The sequence below is a fragment of the Nicotiana tabacum genome, chromosome 18 (assembly GCF_000715075.1).
Source record: "Nicotiana tabacum cultivar K326 chromosome 18, ASM71507v2, whole genome shotgun sequence".
NCBI classification, from domain to species: domain Eukaryota; kingdom Viridiplantae; phylum Streptophyta; class Magnoliopsida; order Solanales; family Solanaceae; genus Nicotiana; species Nicotiana tabacum.
Genome location: NC_134097.1, coordinates 121893273 through 121912570, shown reverse-complemented (window position 1 = coordinate 121912570; position 19298 = coordinate 121893273).

Here is a 19298-nt window from a genome sequence, read left to right as displayed (position 1 = left end):
AGAAGCTACTACCAATGGGATTCGGACGTGGTCCTATAAACTGCCTAACGGGATCCGATAAAGTTAAAACTCGGAAGATTAAGACTATATTGTGTAACCCTATACATGCAACATATAGCTGAAAGGAAATCTAGTTATCACTATGCCAATTAACTCGTGCATTCCACAAAATTGTATGATTATATCATTTGTACAACCAAACAAACTGTAAATCACAATACTTAAATAGACTAAGCTTCAATTAAGTACAAAAACTAGCTATTGTATTATGCTATTGAGTTACAACCTAACAAGTTGCACAAATCTAACAAACATCTACAAAGTTGTAATCACGCAACAAATGATTAAACTTCTTCACATCTTTCATTTCATGCTTTCACCGTTACATCAGTGTGGAATTCAAAATGTGTACCTGGATGCAAAGAAGAAGAAGAAGGTAGAGAAGTCAGCAGCAGTAGCAAAGGATAGCAGCAACGACAACAAATACAGCAGCAATGACAAACCCCAGGCAGAATAATCCAAGCAGTAACTCAATGAAGCAGTACCCAATGTCCAAGTAAAGAACAAAACCCAGTTAAGACCCAGGAAAACTCCAATGTTATTCCAAACAGGTAATGGATGGATCCGATACAATAATAGAACACAGTTTCTGATTTTTCAAATACTCAAAGGAAAGACCCTAAGTCTGACAGAAACAGTAGCAGATTAATGCTAATTTCCAAACAGAAAAGATGAGGAAAAGCAGTGTTTTCAGTTTCAAGCAAACAACAGAAATTTCTCTTTTTTTTCTATCTCTTCCCCTGATTTCTGGAACCTCTCTTTCTGATTTTCAGAACTGTTTTTGCCTCCCTCTTTTCAGAACTCTTCACTATCTGTTCTGATTTTTTGAACTACTTTGCTGATTTTCAGAACTTATCCCCTGAACTCTCTACTCTCTTTTTCTAGTTTTTTTTTTAGCTTCTATGTCTATCTATCTGTGTGTATTTGTATATCTACCCCCCTTCTCTCTTTCTATCTCTGTCCCCTTTTTATTAATGGCGTCCTCCTCTATTTATTCTAGCATCAGCCCATTCAAAACAGCCTGTTAAAATCTACTGAATCCCCTCCCATGTTCCCCTCTCAAACCTTAGGGGCTTTTGTCAATTGAAAACTAATTCTCCCATCTTATTCCCTCTGTCCTTCCCACTCAAAACTCAAAAGAAATGTCTTCCCCCATCAGATTCCCTGACATCCCTCTTTTTAAAAATGGTTTATCATTTTATTAAACTAAACCAAACATGGGCAGCAGGAATGTATCCTGACAGCACATGCTGTCCAATTATTCTAATTCCCTACCTTCTGACCAAACACTTGCTGCCCAAAGTCAAAAGTGAGCATACATGCTATTAAATTGAACTACAATCTGTAATCCCTGCTAACACTAACATCTATCCAATCCTTAGGTGATTTCTGATTCAAATAAGAAGGCTAAGCATACTGCACTCAATTCTCAGAAGCCTCAGTAAGCAAATCAAACATATGAGTCAGATAAATACCATTCCAAATTGAAACTGATTGACGACACATATCGAATCGACTGTGTGAATTACAATACGCACAATTCAATAGCAGCTAAACAAATTTGAACAAACACAGATTATGTTTTTATGTTGACAGGCACAGGGATTTGTGGAAAACATAACTGATTGACGGAACTTATTCGACTTGATTACACAAACTGTAATTATGCATAATAAACTCAACAAAAACAAATTCGACCAAACAAAGATCTGGGCAAGGTGGATAGAAAAGTCGACACAGGAATGAAAACAAATCGAAATAACACTTAAACATATGAACAAACATTAAACAAAACAAACAAACATGAATTGGCAAGGGAAAGAAGAAGAAAATACCTTAAAGAATTGAAAATCAAGACCAGGCCCCGGATTTTGACTCGAACCTCTTTTGGGGTTGAAAGGACTTTAATCGAAGTGTTCTCAACTGAGAATACTTCGATTAAAATCTATTAGACCTCAAACTCCTTGTTTGAACGGACAAAACTCGAATTTGGACTTTCAGGGCTCTTAGGGCAGATTTGGGATTCAGGCTTTTCTGGTTAGATTCGGACCAAACCAAGCCTGGTTTGGTCACGAGGGAGGTCAAGGGAGTGTCTAGTGTGAATCTGGGGTAGGTTGGTGTAGATCGAGGTTTTGCTCGAATCTTCAAATGAAGATTCGAGAACCTAGGGATTGATTCAAACTAAACGGTTGGTGGATTTGGATTCAGGGTGGTTGAGTGGTCTTAGGGTGTTAAAATGGTGGCCGGCGGCGTTAATGCCGCCGGGTTTCAAACGGGAGAGGACTAAGGCGGCTAGGGTTTCGTGGGGTTTGGGTCTGGTGAGGGAGACGAAGATGAGGGAGAGGTCTGGCTTGGGGGTGCGGGGTGAGAGATGAGGGGTTATATACGGGGTGTGTGTTTTGATCTTGGCCGTTAGATCAGTCGAGATCAACGGCCTGGATCTCTCACTTAAAGGAAACGACATCGTTTTGGTTAAGTGAGACCGGGTTGGTCTTTAGGTGGAATGGGTCGGGTCAAGTAATGGGTAAGGGAGATGGGACGAGGGCCGTCAGATCGACTTGGTTTGAACGGCTGAGATGGGTTGTTCTTGAAACGACGTAGTTTTGGTGTCAAACTACGTCGTTTGATGGCCTGGGAGGTGGGTCTCTTAGACCGGCTGCCTTGGGCTGCTTTTGGGCCTCAAAATTCTTAAAGAAAACAGGCCCAATCTGATTTTTAAACCAATTTGTACTCTTTTCTTTTATTTTCTAATTTAAAACACAATACCTAATTAAAGTGAAATTAAACACCCATTAATTAGCACTTAACACAATTATCACACACATATTAAAATATTTAAATAGGTAAAATCACACCATGACGACAAATAGAATAAAAGATGCATATTTTTGTGATTTTTCTTTTAATAACCGAATTATGGTTTAATTACACACGACATATATTTTTTGTATTTTTGTTTGATAAGACTAAATAAGAATGGACAAGACCACAAATAACTACCAAAAATGTCACGTAAATTCCAAAAATCGTACAGCAAGACCATTTGTTATTATTTTTTGATTTCTTTTGGAGTGATTGTCGCGTAAACAAAAATCACGTGCTCACAGCTGCCCCTCTTTGTCCGAAAACACGAAGGGTTTTCGTGAAAAGATAAAGTGAGCGTATATGAGCGATTTTTGCCTATTGGAATACTCTGTGTGAAGCACATTTTGAAATATTTGACCGAATCTTCGCTTCAAAGATTTCCTACATATCCTGGGCTAAACAGGAATCAGGTCAATGTAGTTCGGGAAACTTTAGTAGCTGGGACTACCAAGGGATTGCAATGCTTGTTGTTACTGCTGTTGTTGTTGCCGCTACTGCTTACCGACCCCCTTATTACAACCAAAGGAAATTGAAATTGAACTAACTATTTATGCCTGTCAACCGCTAGTTACAAGATTCCTATCTATAATTCTTTTGCAACTTGATCTTGGGTCTTAGCTGATTCTGCTTGTAGACTTTGATCCGAATCTTGATGCTCGCAAATTGTAGGTGCTTGTTTATTTCTGCGATATTGAGTGAGACGGGATTGGCGGAGCTCAGGACCTTGATCAAATTTTGGAGTGATCCGCCCTTTGTTTGTTCAAATACCTCGGAACATCTTATTTTTGTCCTTTTCTTCTTTTCTTTATTCTGGATTGAAACTCATCCCGTAGGTCGTCTCGATCCATGCGCCTCGATGTCAGACCTGTTGAGACAAACAAAACAAACGAACGAAATTTTCTGCCCCAGTTTCACTAGGGAAAATTTCGTGAATTAATCGCCATAATCAACTTACAGAATTGATGAGGGGATTGGAAAACTCTAGTCTACAAAACGCAACTCAGGGATTGGAGTCCTAATGTCGCCATAAGGTAAAAACGCTCAGTTCAGAGATTGGAGCCCTAATGCTGGCTAAACAAAAAATAAATGCTCAGTTCAGGAATTGGAGCCCTAATGCTGGCTAAACAGAAAATAAACGCTCAGTTCAGGGTTGGAGCCCTAATGCTGGCTAACAGAAAAATGCTCAGTTCAGGGTTGGGGCCCTAATGCTGGCTAAATGGAAAATGCTCAGTTCAGGGTTGGAGCCCTAATGCTGGCTAACAAAAAAAATGCTCAGTTCAGGGTTGGAGCCCTAATGCTGGCTAACAGAAACAATGCTCAGTTCAGGGTTGGAGCCCTAATGCTGGCTAACAGAAAAATGCTCAGTTCAGGGTTGGAGCCCTAATGCTGGCTAACAGAAAAATGCTCAGTTCAGGGTTGGAGCCCTAATGCTGGCTAACAGAAAAATGCTCAGTTCAGGGTTGGAGCCCTAATGCTGGCTAACAGAAAAATGCTCAGTTCAGGGTTGGAGCCCTAATGCTGGCTAACAGAAAAATGCTCAGTTCAGGGTTGGAGCCCTAATGCTGGCTAACAGAAAAATGCTCAGTTCAGGGTTGGAGCCCTAATGCTGGCTAACAGAAAAATGCTCAGTTCAGGGTTGGAGCCCTAATGCTGGCTAACAGAACAAATGCTCAGTTCAGGGTCGGAGCCCTAATGCTGGCTAACAGAAAAATGCTCGGTTCGGGATTGGAGCCCTAATGATGGCCAAATGGAAACTTGCTCAACTTAGGGATCAGAGCCCTAAATTGGGAGGATTGCCAGGTTATGCTGGAAACTGTCCGGGTTATGTCAGAAAGATTCGTCGGGTTATGCCGGAAAAGGGAAAGAGTTCTCGGGTTATGCCGGTAGGTCATCGGGTTATGCCGGAAAGATTCATCGGGCCATGCCGGGAAGATTCATCGGGTCATGCCGGGAAGATTCATCGGGTTTTCCGGGAAGATTTATCGGGTTATGCCGGAAAAGGTCCACGGGTTATGCCGGAAAAATTCATCGGGTTATGCCGAAAAAGGGTCCACGGGTTATGCCGGGAAGATTCATCGGGTTATGCCGAAAGATTCATTGGGTTATGCCGGGGAAGTCATCGGGTTATGCCAGAAAGATTCATCGGGTTATGCCGGGGAGATTCATCGGGTTATGCCGGAAGATTCATCGGGTTATGCCGGAAGATTCATCGGGTTATGCCGGGAAAGTCATCGGGCTATGCCGAAAAGGGTCCACGGGTTATGCCGGGAAGATACATCGGGTTATGCCAGAAGATTTATCGGGTTATGCCGGAAAAGTCATCGGGTTATGCCGGGGAGATTCATCGGGTTATGCCGGGGAGATTCATCGGGTTATGCCGGAAGATTCATCGGGTTATGCCGGAAGATTCATCGGGTTATGCCGGGAAAATCATCGGGCTATGCCGAAAAGGGTCCACGGGTTATGCCGGGAAGATTCATCGGGTTATGCCGGAAGATTCATCGGGTTATGCCGGGAAAGTCATCGGGTTATGCCGGGAAGATTCATCGGGTTATGCCGAAAAAAGTCCACGGGTTATGCCGGACAAGGAAAAGAGTCCTCGGGTTATGCCGGGGATTTGGATTGAAAAGCTCCTTGGGTTATGCCAGGGAGATCCGTGGTTTATACTGGGATAGTTGAGGAATGAGGTCCTATGCTACCATGATTTGTTTTTCTTTTTGGGATTTTCATTTTTATTTCTTGTCTTCTTTCTTTTCTTTGGTTTTCCTTTTTTATTTCCTTTTATTTATCAAAATGCATGAAAGAATTCTGGGGAAACTTCCTTTTGGTCGTTTTCCTGCTGCAAAGTTGTTTCAACACTCGCGCATTTCATTTCTTTTTTGGGTTACACCTGCTTCTTGCACGGTTGCTTTGGATCGCACATGTCTCAATTTTCCTAAACAAAGAAAAATTGCCAGTTTGAAAACGGTGGTTGGTTCGGTGGCCTTGATCGTTCCAATTGCTTGGTCTCAGCCTAATTCCTGTTGAGAAACTCTGCCATTGATTGGATTCACAGGCGACCCCTTTTTAAACTGATCAGACTCGCATTTCCGGATTTCGTGATGATTTGCCCGTGTAAGGCTTTGGTTCTTTCATCCCATTCTGCTTGGGGATTCTTTACGAGGCCAACTCAGTGGGATTTTTATTGGGGAGACTCTATGGGGATTTGTACAAGGCAGACTCATTGGGGATTTGCTGGGGCAGACTCTTTGGGAGATTGTACAAGGGGAGACTCGGTGGGGATTTTTACAAAGGGAAATTTTTTATCCTCAAACCTAACTGTAATGGCTAGTCGCGTGTGACTTAACCTTTCCAACTTTATTTTGCCTTCGTAGGCCTTTCCTTTCTTTCGAACGTCTTTACTTTGGAAGCAAATCAACTACCATGGTCAGTCGGGATGGGACTGACGCACCACTGAGGCCGTGTATTTTCTTTGACTCTTGCCAGGCGGGGCCCTGTGAAACCGGTCCTGCCACCTTTTCTTTGTAATTGTTACGGAATCAGAGTTAGACCGAAAGGGATTCAAAGAAAATTATGCAAAAGGAAAGCATATGAGTTTAAAGAGAAGCGTCCCTTTCGGGGGGAAAAGAAGGACTTATCTGGAGTGCATGCTGGCTTCAAACTGACATGACATGCTTTTTGGACTGGATGTCCGATCCGTATCAGCTTCTTATGAACCTATTGATATGTGTTTCCAAACTGGAGAACCTTTCCAGGACTTTTAATGATGAAGTATCCTTTTTCCGGTCGACCACGCCCTTTGCGGGTTTTCGCTAATCGACCTCTCTCATTTTTGATTTCTCTACTCTCATCGCCTCATGGTGCCCGAAGGTTTTCACCGATAAGACTCTCTCACTTTATTCTTCTCAATTTGATTTCTATCAGATTCCAACAATGATGTTTTCCACTTTCCTGTCTTTGCCGATTGATCAGAAGGACTTGGACAAGGTTTGGGGTGAAAAGAATTGGGATTGAACTACAACTTTGGAACCTTTTGGGCGGGATCATTGCCGAACCATTATAACTTCTGCCCCAGTTTCACTTTTGGGGGACTTCTTGGATTTTTATTTTGGTGTGACTGAACCCCAGGGAGAGGTTGCCTACGTATCCTTTCGGAATCAAGTCAGACGTAGTTCAGGCCACTTTTGTTTTTGGATTTTCTTTTTGTTTTTCTGCTTTACTTTGTTTTTCACTTCCTTTTCCTTTTCTCATTTTCATTGTATCTTTTCTAATTAATTTTTTTTTTCATTTCAATTTCTCTTTTTCTTTCATTTTATTTTCAATAATACTTTCAGGTTTCAAAGAGGGTAACCAAAGAGGAGTAACCGGCTCAAATGGGTTTGCAAAGGGTTGATAGTGTTTGGGTAGCGAGAATGAAAGCCTTCGTCATCTCAAACTATGAAAAGACATCGCCAGAGCGATCTAGACATAGTGTTGCATCTGCTTTCATAGCGGGATCGGCGTCATTTCTTTCGACGTCGCCCAGATACAAATGCTCTTCTTGGCAATATTTTCCAATGACGTATGGACCCTTCTTTGTCGGTACAATTGCTCGTGACAAACCGCAGTCATTAAGGTTAACATTCCGTACGGGTCTAAACCCATTTACTGTCCTCAAACTCTGCTTTAGTGACAGACATTTTCCAAACCATGAACCAATTTTCTTTAGTTGTCCCTATTTTCTCAAATTCTTTATATTTCAAATTTTGACTCATTATTTGAAGTCTGACGGAGTTCTCGGGATCTGGGCATGAAGTCCGCAAGCATGTCATGTTATTTAAAGCTGCATCATCAGAATTGAAGAGAACTAAAAAAAAGAAAATATAGCAGATCTCTGAAAAAGAAAGTGAGCGATGAAACATGATTTCATTTCTTGGAATTTTGGGAAGATAAAAAAAAAGGGTTGACATTCAGGAAATTAAAAACAGGAAACTAAAGAAAACATCTGAGTTACACTCTGGGGTAGCTCGTGGTGCAGAGAAAGTGGCAGGACAGGTCCATTAGGACTTCCGTTTGATCAAGAATGGCGTAGCCTTCCAGTTTTGAAGCTTGGTGCTTGGTCCCATGTACGATACCTCAGCGGTGCTAGTGCCCTCTCCTGGCTGGACCATGTGTGTTTCACATAGCTTTTTCCTCATCGCCTCACATATTCCCTCACTCTCTTCGAGCGGGAACACCTTATCATCTTCCTCTTTACTGTATTTTGGCTTCTATGGTATGCGTCCAACAACCACTGGCTCGTTCAGCCGAGGTGGTTTGATCGTCCCCCATACAATATATACGTCTTCTTGGATACATCAATTTTTCCTTTTTCTTGCTCCGGGGTTGCCTTGGGCTTCCTTTCTGTATTAGCAATAGCAATTATGGCCTTAAGCGCCGGATCAAATTCCTTGTCTTCACAAATCATCCCAATTATTGGCCTGTTGTTGTGGGCGGGCAGCGGATTATTGGTCACATTTGGGACATCCTCGTCTTTCAACACAATCTTCCCTTGCTCTAACAAATTCTCTACAGCTTGTTTCAATGTCCAACAGTTATTGGTGTCGTGCCCTTCTACCCCTGAATGGTATGCACACCTGACACCCCGCTGATATGATGGTGATCCCGGGTTCTGCCCGTTTGGTGGTATGGGCTGCAACAAATTCATCTGGACAAGCTTAGGGAATAGGGTGGAGTAGGGTTCACCGATTGGTGTATAGTTAGGTCTCCTGGGGGGTTCCCGAGGACGGAAATTATTCTGGGAAGGTCGAGGATTGTAGTGGTTTTGGTGAGGAGGCTGATTTCTGGGATGTGGAGCTTGGCCCCGATTGGCTGGCTGCGGCCGCTGGACGTAAGGCTGGGTGCTCATGACCATATAGGGCTGAGGAGCATAGGTCACATTTTGGTGGGAGAAATAATGTTGCGGGGTTCTTTTCGAAAAACAAGGCCTGGGATTATGATATTCTCCTGCCTCTGATGCCGCCATGGATGTCTCTTCCTTTTTCTTCCCTCTTGCCATTCCTCCGGACCCGCTTTGGACGGCTTAGGAGGTTGCACTTATGGCTGCCTGACTCAAAATTCTACCCGTTTTCAGACCATTCTCCACCATCTCCCCAATCTTAATCGCTTCTGCGAAAGGCTTTCCCATGGCTGACATCATGTTTTGGAAATAGTCGGACTCTTGAGCCTGGAGGAAAGTAGTGACCATTTCTATCTCGTCCATGGGAGGTTTTACCCTTGACGCTTGCTCGCGCCATTTGATGGCGTATTCTCTGAAACTTTCCGAGGGTTTCTTCTTCAAGTTTGACAAGGCATTTCTGTCCGGTGCAATGTCAATATTATATTGAAACTGCCCTACGAAATCTCTGGCAAGATCATCCCATATATGCCAACGAGATATGTCCTGGTCCATATACCACTCTGAGGCGATTCCTACCAGACTTTCCCCGAAGTATGCCATCAACAATTCTTCTTTGCCTCCGGCTCCCCGCAGTTGGTTGCAATACTTTTTGAGATGAGCAATGGGGTCGACGTGCCCGTCGTACTTCTCAAACTTTGGGGTTTTGAAACCCACGGGTAAGTGCATGTGAGGGAACATGCATAGATCGGTATAGGAGACACTCTTCTGCCCGCTTAAACCTTGCATGTTTTTCAAACTTTGCTCGAGGCTCCTCATCCTTTTCGCCATCTCATCTTGTTCAGCAGTTTTGGGGTTTTGATCCTGCCCAGGTGCAAACTCGTATTGAGGTTGTTGAGGATGAGTGCTGGTGGTGAACCGAGTTGGTTCCAGTGAGAAGGAGGGTGCTTGAAAAGTGAATGAGGAAGAGTCAAAATTGGGCCTGTGTGTAGTGGGTTGTGCCATGATTGGACAGGGTAGTGCGATGAATAGGCTTGTAGCGACATCCGTCATTGACATCCAAGGGCAAGACTCAGAGGGTGATCCTGCGGAGTGGGCTGAAATGGTCGGGTACCCGAATGGAGTAGTTGGATAGCTTATGGGGACGTTGGAAGTCCCACTTGTCCTGGAGAACAACTCAGGGAACCCAGGGATAACACTTCGTGGCTCTTTTCCGTTATTCCAGTCATCCAGCATTTCCAACATGCGGAGCCGCAGGATTCTATTTTCCTCCGCAGTTGCGGATTCGGGCGTGAGGACGACCGAGATTGAACTCTCCTCGGAAACAGGAACTGTCGGCAAAGGAATTTCTGAAGACATTTCTATGCTTCCCTTTGATCTTGTGAAGTAAGTGTGAGTACCCCCTCTTGACTTAACAACATGTAATTGAACACTCCCTTTCGACCTCGTGAAGTACGAATGTGAGGCCAGACCTTCACCAAACCAACCGCCTTTTCTAAAACCTGGAAGGACTCAACGACAAATGAATGGTTAGTTCGAAACAAATAACAGATAGGTAATCTCACGTTGGGGCATGATGCACCTATACAGTTAAGTGAATTCCTACATGTTTGCAACGAAGGCATGCGTCATTCCGGCTTCTTTTTAGGCTTTCCTTTATTGTTTTTTTTTTCATTTTTCTTTCTTTCTCTTTTTTTATTACTGTTTTCAATATTTGCAGTTAAAATGTGACCGGATCCGATGAGGATTGCCTACGTATCACGATGCCGCGTGAATCAGATCATTACGTAGTTTAAAACAGATGAGTGTAAAAGAAGCACACATTTTATTACTGAACAATCTATTACAAACGAACACTCTCGAAAAAAAAGAAAATAACAAGCCTTGAAAAAGGTACAGACTCAATAGACTAATACACCTTGATGCAAAAGACGGACAGACTCGACCTATGAATACATTAAGGTTTCGAGAATCGGCGCCCGCGGGGCATCGTTCGGCCTCGCCGCGGTCCTAGGTGTGAGATCCCTTTCAAGTTGTTCCAGCTCATGCATGGTCTGCTTGACATAACCCATCACTGTCGAGAGAACGGTAATGTTGGTCATGTTTTCACACCGTAGACACTGTCTGATGATGGCGTGGGCAATGGTCCTGATCTTATCTCTGGTTTGCTTCTTCTCTATGAGCATGCGTTTTATCTGATCACTGCACGTTTTTAAAACCTGAGAATCCTGCATATGCTGATTCTTCAGTTGCCGCACTTCTACCTTCATTTGGCCTAACAAGTCGTAACAGTATCTGCTCTCAATTTGGAAATCCTCAGTCTGCTTAACTGCTTTAACCTCAAGTGTAGCCATCTCTCTCTTCATTTTGGCAACAGTTTTCTCATGGTCGCGTTTCAATTTATTCAAGTATCGGCGATGCTTATCTGCTCTTGTACCCCACTGTACCTTGAGCTCTGCCATGACGTTTTCAGACTCTTCTAAACCATCTCGCCATTCCCTGACTTCACTTTTCAGCCCTTTTATCAACTACTCGTCTGATCGACTCCTTGGTTGTTTATCAAGAGCCAATCTCAATTTCTGGATTTGGGCCCTAAGTTCTTCATTTTCTTGGGCCAATCTATTCTTTTCGCCTCGATCCGCAACGATTTGCATACTGTTATTGAATTTCAGACTGTCAACCTGTTGCTTCAAATCACCGATCTCTGCCCGATACCCCTTTTCCTTTGCTAACCAGTTCCATTGCTCTTGGGATGACTCAACGAAATCTTTGAGATGAGGTCTTTTAGCTGGTCTCTCGCAGGACATGTCACCTCTAGACCAAGCGTGATACCCCGGAGCAACTTCCCCTTTAGCCGTATCCCTCACACAAGTGTTTGCTGTCAGATGTTGGCACTCACTCCAGATTTGGCGAACTTCTTCTTCGGGGAAACGACCGTCCGGACTGATTTCAATCACTTGGGTACTCAAGTCTTCATCTTTCGGCACTACTTGATACCTCCCAAGTTGCCTCAAAACCCAATACGGTGCATAGGTTGGATGCTTTTAAGTCCCATCAACAGAAAGTGGGGCCTGGTTGCCGGCATGTATATGATTTCCTCAACAGGCAACCATCCGAGCGTCCACTGGATTTGGTTGGCAGTGAGAGTTCGGAAAAATGACGTCCAAGCTGTGACTCCCTCGGGTAGACTAAACCCTTTGATTCTTGTGTAGAATTCTCCAATACAAGTTTTCTCGGGTGAACCGTAACCCAAGAGCGGGGAGCGGTGGCATAAATGATCGGTCATCCACATTTGCAATAATAGGTTACATCCTTCGAAAAAGTCGCCCCTGGCTCGGCAAGCAGTGAGAGCCCGGAAGATGTCAGCCATAATCATAGGCGCCAGAGTACTTTTATCTTGGGTGAGCAAGGTACTGACGACCCCAATTACTTTTAGATCGATGTTTCCGTCTTTCCTTGGGAACACTATAAGACCCAAAAAAGCTGTCATAAACGCTACCAGCCTGTGTTCGTCCCACTTTTGTCGGTTACCTCTACTGCATAGTTTGAAGTCTGGCTTATTGAACCCGCCCACGTGGCCGTATATAGCATATATGAGGTGGAGACTACAGAAACCTTTGGCAAGATCTGGATGGTGAAATGTTTGGGGTATTTTTAGGAAATCCAGAAACCGGTGAACCGTGACGGCCCTAGGTGCAATCAAGTACTTGAACCTTAACGGAGCTTCATCACTTTCGATGTATCCCGCTATTTCTTCCAATGTCGGGGTGAGCTCAAAGTCCGAGAAATGAAATACATTGTGTGCTGAATCCCAGCAAGTGACCAATGATCTGATAATATCACCCCGAGGCTGAATGTCTAGTAAATCCGGGAGATCTTTCAGATACTTCTTTACTTTGTCTTGCCCCTCCTTGCCTAAGTCATTCCACCATAATCGCAACTCAAAAGGGATCTTTGTCATTATTGAAAAGGGTTTGTTTTGTATCGTGCTCATCCTGCACATTTATTAAGGTGATTATGCCAACGAAAAACTTTCATTAGACTCAAAAAAATAAAATTATCTATGTTTTTTTTTTTTTGTAAAATGATGGACTCGGTTTTCGAGTGCGGCCTTTTAGCACTTCGGGAACGAAGATTTTAAGGCTACGAGGATCAACCGGTCGAAAAAAAATGATGACAAAAGATGACTGTTTATGCAATGTCAGCCTTCCGCCGTCCCTTTCGGGAACATTCGGTTGTTTTTGACTTTTTTTTTTTTAGAATGGTGAACCGACATTGGGAACACGGCCTCACAGAGCCTCAGGGACGAGGATTCCAAAGCTGTTGGGCAAATTGGTCAAAGTTCAAAAAAATGACCAAAAATGGCTGTTTGTGCAAAGTCAGCCTCCCGGCGTCCCTTTTGGGAACATTCGGCTATTCTTGACAAAATGGCATCACCCGACTCATAAATTAAAATTCTGACATTTTGGCTATTTCTGAAAAAAAAAAGGGAGGTTGGACCCGATGAGGGTTGCCTACGTATCTCGCACCCTGTGAGAATCAAACCGGCGTAGTTCGGGCTTGATCAAGCGTAGAGTAAAACCCCTTCTGAATACAATCTTTTAAAGAAAAGGAAAAATATTTTTCTGGATTTTTATATTTTATTTTTTTTATTTTTGAAAAGAGATAAAGACTAAAGAAAAATCTTTTTAAGGAAGTATTTGGACTATTAGTCTGAATTAATAAAAAAGAAACAACATTTTTTTGAATTTTGAATTTTTCCTTCTTTTTTTTTTACTTTTAAATAAATATATATATATTTTTTTGGATTTTGAAAGTGATTATAAATATATATATCTTTTTTTTGGATTTTGAAAGTGATTAAAAGGAATTTTTTTTATATATGTTTTTTTAATAAATCAAACTAAAAGACAAACTTTGTTTTCATTTTTTCCTTTTTTTTCTTTTTTAAGAAAATTCCGGCAAGGTTTTGACACTACTTGGACATTAGTTTTATTTTTCCAAAAATAAGTAATTATCTCCCTACGCTGCATTTTTTTTTTAAAAGTTTTTTTTTTTTAGAAACCGGTCAGCATGCAGACTGAAGCAAATAAATGCACAAAACAAACGGGATGCAGCAGGATGGTCTTTTCATTTCAGGTCGCCTGTCCTAGACGGACCCAACCCCTGTGTTGAGTCCCCTATGTCAAATGCAACATGATGCAAATAAACGTTCCTACTAGGGATCCGACATGATGTTTTGTTATACTAGGTTTATAACCTGGGTATATGTTCTAGACTGTGTACCTGAGCGGACAACTCGAGTCGAGAAGGGGGCAACTTACCGGGAACCAAAAGGCCATCCGGCTTCGTAACTTGTCCGAGCCTCTTTTTTATTTCAGGGTATGACATTAATAGAATAGGGAGTCTCAACCAGTAAGCACATCCCCGGAGGTGAAGAGAGAAGGGTTCGGCACAGTTTATATACAGTTCAGATAATATCAAAGCGGTAAAAGACAACATTTAGCACATTCTGCCAAAACATGTAATAAAGATCAGATAATAAAGCCAAATATAACAATTATTCTAAGCTCGAATTCTTGAACCCTGAACCAGTGGTTCTGGGTTCAACAATCCCCAGCAGAGTCGTCAGAGCTGTCACCCCTCCTTTTTGCGCGCCTACCCCGAGGGATAAATGCGCGAGGGAGTTTTTCCAATTTAAGTGACAATATTCGAATTGGAATTATTTATTTAATTTAGAGTCGCCACTTGGGAAAGGTTTGGCTTTTGGTGTCCCAAGTCACCGGTTTATCTTGAATCCCAAATCGAGGAAATTTTCGACTTTTCCAAATGAAGTCTGCGAACCAGAAATTCTAAGTAAGGAATTATGTTGACGCGAGGGAAGGTGTTAGGCACCCTCGAATCCCGTGGTTCTAGCACGGTCGCTTAAATTGTTATAATGGCTAGATATCTGATTTAAATACATGTTGTGTATTATGTGCTTTTATTAAGTTTAAACCGCTTTTATTATTATCATTTATTTTTATAGAATTGTAACGTCGTGAAAATGCATCTCGAACCACGTCACAATCAATGCACCCGTAGTTGTTAATACATTTCGACTTCGTTGAGATTTGAATTTGGGTCACGTAAACGTGCACCCGAATTTAAGAATGTAATTTAATTAAATCGCGCCTAAAGAGTCTGACGCGTTATTATCTTTGGGGAAGGCAGTGAAATTCACTAAACAGTCCTTCCCAAATTTTAAGTATTTATTGATCAATTATTGAGGGCCCCGCGATTTGCATTTTTTATTTGGCGAGGCTCGTCTCATTATTTGAAAGGATAAACCTACAACGACTACATTTCTATTATGTTTGTCTCTAAAAAATAGAAGAAAGAAAATACATGCTAATTAAATTACATGCTTGGCCAATTCTGGCCTCTTATTAGTTATTGGATTAATTATCTGCGAAGTGGGGAATTTTGCGCCTTATTGAACATGCTTTCAATTTGATAAAAGAAATTGCATACAAGGTAAATAGCATGCTAAGCTCACCCTAGACGTCCTTCAAGTTTAAATTTAAGCTAACTTTTCAACTAGATTAATAGAATTTGTTACTAGAAGCTACTACCAATGGGATTCGGACGTGGTCCTATAAACTGCCTAACGGGATCCGATAAAGTTAAAACTCAGAAGATTAAGACTACATTGTGTAACCCTATACATGCAACATATAGCTGAAAGGAAATCTAGTTATCACTATGCCAACTAACTCGTGCATTCCACAAAATTGTATGATTATATCATTTGTACAACCAAACAAACTGTAAATCACAATACTTAAATAGACTAAGCTTCAATTAAGTACAAAAACTAGCTACTGTATTATGCTATTGAGTTACAACCTAACAAGTTGCACAAATCTAACAAACATCTACAAAGCTGTAATCACGCAACAAATGATTAAACTTCTTCACATCTTTCATTTCATGCTTTCACCGTTACATCAGTGTGGAATTCAAAATGTGTACCTGGATGCTGAAATGCAAAGAAGAAGAAGAAGGTAGAGAAGTCAGCAGCAGTAGCAAAGGATAGCAGCAACGACAACAAATACAGCAGCAATGACAAACCCCAGGCAGAATAATCCAAGCAGTAACTCAATGAAGCAGTACCCAATGTCCAAGTAAAGAACAAAACCCAGTTGAGACCCAGGAAAACTCCAATGTTATTCCAAACAGGTAATGGATGGATCCGATACAATAATAGAACACAGTTTCTGATTTTTCAAATACTCAAAGGAAAGACCCTAAGTCTGACAGAAATAGTAGCAGATTAATGCTAATTTCCAAACAGAAAAGATGAGGAAAAGCAGTGTTTTCAGTTTCAAGCAAACAACAGAAATTTCTCTTTTTTTTCTATCTCCTCCCCTGATTTCTGGAACCTCTCTTTCTGATTTTCAGAACTGTTTTTGCCTCCCTCTTTTCAGAACTCTTCACTATCTGTTCTGATTTTTTGAACTACTTTGCTGATTTTCAGAACTTATCCCCTGAACTCTCTACTCTCTTTTTCCAGTTTTTTTTTAGCTTCTGTGTCTATCTATCTGTGTGTATTTGTATATCTCCCCCCTTCTCTCTTTCTATCTCTGTCCCCTTTTTATTAATGGTGTCCTCCTCTATTTATTCTAGCATCAGCCCTTTCAAAACAGCCTGTTAAAATCCACTGAATCCCCTCCCATGTTCCCCTCTCAAACCTTAGGGGCTTTTGTCAATTGAAAACTAATTCTCCCATCTTATTCCCTCTGTCCTTCCCACTCAAAACTCAAAAGAAATGTCTTCCCCTATCAGATTCCCTGACATCCCTCTTTTTAAAAATGGTTTATCATTTTATTAAACTAAACCAAACATGGGCAGCAGGAATGTATCCTGACAGCACATGCTGTCCAATTATTCTAATTCCCTAACTTTTGACCAAACACATGCTGCCCAAAGTCAAAAGTGAGCATACATGCTATTAAATTGAACTACAATCTGTAATCCCTACTAACACTAACAGCTATCCAATCCTTAGGTGATTTCTGATTCAAATAAGCAGGCTAAGCATAGTGCACTCAATTCTCAGAAGCCTCAGTAAGCAAATCAAACATATGAGTCAGATAAATACCATTCCAAATTGAAACTGATTGACGACACATATCGAATCGACTGTGTGAATTACAATACGCACAATTCAATAGCAGCTAAACAAATTTGAACAAACACAGATTATGTTTTTATGTTGACAGGCACATGGATTTGTGGAAAACATAACTGATTGACGGAACTTATTCGACTTGATTACACACACTGTAATTATGCATAATAAAATCAACAAAAACAAATTCGACCAAACAAAGATCTGGGCAAGGTGGATAGAAAAGTCGACACAGGAATGAAAACAAATCGAAATAACACTTAAACATATGAACAAACATTAAACAAAACAAACAAACATGAATTGGCAAGGGAAAGAAGAAGAAAATACCTTGAAGAATTGAAAATCAAAACCAGGCCCCGGATTTTGACTCGAACCTCTTTTGGGGTTGAACGGACTTTAATCGAAGTGTTCTCAACTGAGAATACTTCGATTAAAATCTATTAGACCTCAAACTCCTTATTTGAACGGACAAAACTCGAATTTGGACTTTCAGGGCTCTTAGGGCAGATTTGGGATTCAGGCTTTTCTGGTTAGATTCGGACCAAACCAAGTCTGGTTTGGTCACGAGGGAGGTCAGTGGAGTGTCTAGTGTGAATCTGGGGTAGGTTGGTGTAGATCGAGGTTTAGCTCGAATCTTCAAATAAAGATTCGAGAACCTAGGGATTGATTCGAACTAAACGGTTGGTGGATTTGGATTCAGGGTGGTTGAGTGGTCTTAGGGTGTTAAAATGGTGGCCGGCGGCGTTGATGCCGCCGGGTTTCAAACGGGAGAGGACTAAGGCGGCTAGGGTTTCGTGGGGTTTGGGTCTGGTGAGGGAGACGAAGATGAGGGAGGGGTCTGGCTTGGGGGTGCGGGGTGAGAGATGAGGGGTTATATACGGGGGGTGTGTTTTGATCTTGGCCGTTAGATCAGTCGAGATCAACGGCCTGGATCTCTCACTTAAAGGAAACGACATCGTTTTGGTTAAGTAAGACCGGGTTGGTCTTTGGGTGGAATGGGTCGGGTCAAGTAATGGGTAAGGGAGATGGGATGAGGGCCGTAAGATCGACTTGGTTTGAACGGCTGAGATGGGTTGTTCTTGAAACGACGTAGTTTTGGTGTCAAACTACGTCATTTGATGGCCTGGGAGGTGGGTCTCTTGGACCGGCTGCCTTGGGCTGCTTTTGGGCCTCAAATTTCTTAAAGAAAACAGGCTCAATCTGATTTTTAAACCAATTTGTACTCTTTTCTTTTATTTTCTAATTTAAAACACAATATCTAATTAAAGTGAAATTAAACACCCATTAATTAGCACTTAACACAATTATCACACACATATTAAAATATTTAAATAGGTAAAATCACACCATGGTGACAAATAGAATAAAAGATGCATATTTTTGTGATTTTCCTTTTAATAACCGAATTATGGTTTAATTACACACGACATATATTTTTTGTATTTTTGTTTGATAAGACTAAATAAGAATGGACAAGACCACAAATAACTACCAAAAATGCCACGTAAATTCCAAAAATCGTACAGCAAGACCATTTGTTATTATTTTTTGATTTCTTTTGGAGTGATTGTCGCGTAAACAAAAATCATGTGCTCACACCAACGTCGCATTTTGGCAACAACTTTGGGGCGCCTGGTATTTTGTCAACCCTCTCTTGGTGTTCCTTCATTTGGTCACGGAGTACCTTATTCTCATTTTCCATCTCCTCCATTTTCTTTAAAACAGCTGCAAACGTATCATTACCTGCGTCATTAACGACATGAGTGTTACCTGTACGGGGGGCATCTTGCTCATCAGCGTTTATCGTGACATCTGCATGTGCAACATTCCTGTTATCCCTTTGGGCGGGTTTATCAAGTATGGTGTTCAGAGTACCGGTGGTGCCTCTCCTGTCGGTGGTGCCTCTCCTGCCGGTGGTGCCTCTCCTGTTGCAGATGTGGAAGCTTCCTTCTCGCGCGAAGTAATTACGCTTTCGTGTGGGAGAGGTGAAGTGTCTCCCCTAGGTGTGGTGTTCGATGTCTCGTTTTTGTTATCTTCTCTGCTATCTTCGTTGATGGTATTTAGGAGGTTGGTTGTGATGCCTACTATTGCTTTTTGCCTTGCATCTCCTTTCCCTGCCATTGTTAATTTGTGCAGAGCTAGGAAGAGGCGATTATCCCTCTCAAGGGTCTAGATGAGACTAAAATCTTAGCTAAAGAAATCTCCACAGACGGCACCAAATTGTTTGACCAAAAGATATCGAAACCTTTTTGATTAAATCAATTAGTGAAGATGAAGAGGTAAATCTCAGCCAAGCATAATAAAATCTGGATTGAAAGATGC